Below are 2,500 nucleotides of genomic sequence, written 5' to 3' on the forward strand. Positions count from 1 at the left end.
AGCCCGTTCCACCGTCTCGTCAGTAGTGCCGACCGGTCTGTGATCGACGAGGGGAGCCACACCAGGTCCGGCCCTGCTGCTTGGCGGCACCGCGTCGTCGGGAGCTCGCGACAGACGGAGGGTTTCGGTGTACTCTCCAGCCACGGGAAACGAAGCCGGTGATGCAGGCGCCGGTCTTTCGCTCCCAAATCGGCTGGGTTTACATCGTTGCTATCTAGTCACGCTCCCTTCAAACCCGACGGGGTACCTATTCCCCTCACCCGTCTGTGCGTATACAGCCTCTTTGCACTTGCGGGATGGGGGTGGTGGTTTAAAGACTCTCGAGTTGCCGCCCGTCGGTCTCCGAGCTCCGTGCAGTAGTGATCCCCAGCGAACTGCCAGCAGGGCGAACGAGCGATCCCGCTCTCGGTCGGGGCGCCTGGCGTCGATCGGTGGTCGGTGGCTTGCGGGCAAGCTGCGCTGTGAGTGTGGGAACGAGTATGACGAGCCGTTGCCGCGACTCCCAGTCCACCTCGGCGGTGGCTGGGCCGGGCGGGCGTCTGCTCGGGCGAGTGCCGCCCCCGCCTCCTCGCAGGAAGTCCGCTCGCCGACACGCCGCCACGTGCACGCGTCAGTGACGCTGCCGAACCGATGGCCGGTGCCCGTTCCCGCCTCTGCTTTTCCTAGGGCAAAGCTGCTGCACGCCTCGTGATACTAGGCGGGCGACATGGTGGCGGTGATCCTGCCTCCGTCGCTGCGGTGCGTTGGGGCACGCATCGCCTCTTGGGCGCCCTGTCCTCCTCCCCCCAATAGACGTATGTTTCTGCGGGCCGCACCAGGATGGTGCTCCCCATCGCTTCACGCCACCCTGCTCCGCCCGCACGCCGGCGTGCAGGTGGCTGTAGCTCAAGGTGGGGAGCGTATGTGCGGTCCGGGTCGCTTTCCTCTGGCGAGGGAGAGACCTAAAACAAACTCAGACAACTCTTGACGGTGGATCACTCGGCTCGTGCGTCGATGACGAACGCAGCTAGCTGCGAGAATTAATGTGAATTGCAGGACACATTGATCATCGACACTTTGAACGCACTTTGCGGCCCCGGGTTCTTCCCGGGGCCACGCCTGTCTGAGGGTCGTTTGGCAATCAATCGCACTCGCCTTGGCTGGCGAGAGCGCGGCTGGGGTGTCGCAGAGGACCCGTCCTCTTTGTCCCCCTAAGTTCAGACTCCGGAGCCCTCCGGCGTCGGAGCGCTTGGCCTTTCCCCCCCACCCTGCACATTCCGTTCGTCAGGCTCGACGCCATCCCCCCGCCGGGGAGCGCGGCCTGGCGTCCGTCTGTGTCGTGGCAGTGGGGCCAGCACGGCTGTCACCGGTCCCAGAATGGCTGTCGGTGGTTCACACTGTGTGTGTGTGCCAACCCTCCTGGTCTCTGGGACACGGAGCTGCCACGAAGTGTTGAGCCTCCAGTGGGGGGTCTGCCTAAGCTCTGCACGTCCGCATTGGGTCCGTCTCTCGGTTGGCTGGCAGTGGAAAGAGTGAAGGGAGCCGCGGAGGTCCGGTGCTGGTGCGCCGCCGGCCTGACCGTGGAGCTCGCCGGTTTGACACGCTGACCCGACTCGATGGTTGATCGATTGAGAGTGCTGGGAGCTGCAGGCCGCCCGCTGCTGCAGCCGCCCGTCTCGTGGTTCGTCCTCGGCCTTAAGTGGCCGGCGGGGCGTCTGATCCTGTCTCCCCTGCTGGCGCCGAGTGCCTGGCCGAGGGAGGAGGTTTTCGTCGAACGCTGTGACTTGGACGGTCGCACGCGCGTGGATCGCTGGCTCTTGGCTCTCCCGTTCAGTCCGCACGTTTTCCGCTCCGTCCTGCCACCGGTCTCGGGAGGTACGGAGGGGTTGGCGGGCGTGGTGTGTGCTCCGTCACCGTGCAGGCACACCTACCACGCCGTCGGCCGACCCCCGCACGGTCCTCCTGGCCATCGGGAGGACGGCGGAACGTCGGGCTGTCGGGGGCCAAGTCGCCAGAAGGCCACCGCTGTGTCTTCCGTACCCTGTCACCGTCGGCGTGCCTTCCTCAACTCGTCCGACTCGGGGCCGCTGGGTTCAGGAGCGGCGTCGCCCGCCGGCCCCACTGAAGGCCGTGCCGTTCCGCGGCTGGCGATCGATGTGCGTGGCGTGCCTGCGCGACCGTTCGCCACTTGAGCCTCGGCACTCCTCTCTCCCTCTCTCTGACCGTCGGGCAGTCTCTGTCTGCTGGTGCCTCGCACGTCCCGGGCGGCGGGTCGTCACCCCCGCGACCGGGCCTCCGGCAAGGCAGGAATCAGGCTGACCCTTCCGCTCGAGTAAGCAGCCGGCACTTCCGAGTTTCGCCTCCCGCCGTGGACGGGGGAGGGTCTCCGGTCCCGTGGAATTGCGCCGAGCACGTCCCCGCGCGTGGACGCGGCGGCGCTGGAGGCGGCAGGGGCGGCCACTCGTCGACACCATCGCTGGCCAAGGGTGGTGAGCGACGTGCGGGTGGCTGGCTCTCTGAC

General features: G+C 67.0%; 1 non-coding gene across 1 annotated transcript; it reads left to right on the forward strand.

The window, feature by feature from the left end:
- The first annotated feature begins 958 nt into the window (after positions 1-958).
- On the forward strand, positions 959-1,112 carry LOC140473284 (5.8S ribosomal RNA). Its single transcript, XR_011958231.1, has one exon. It is a non-coding gene; the product is annotated as a 5.8S ribosomal RNA (ribosomal RNA).
- Positions 1,113-2,500: the final 1,388 nt, after the last annotated feature.

The sequence above is a fragment of the Chiloscyllium punctatum genome, unplaced genomic scaffold, assembly GCF_047496795.1.
Source record: "Chiloscyllium punctatum isolate Juve2018m unplaced genomic scaffold, sChiPun1.3 scaffold_566, whole genome shotgun sequence".
Taxonomy (NCBI): domain Eukaryota; kingdom Metazoa; phylum Chordata; class Chondrichthyes; order Orectolobiformes; family Hemiscylliidae; genus Chiloscyllium; species Chiloscyllium punctatum.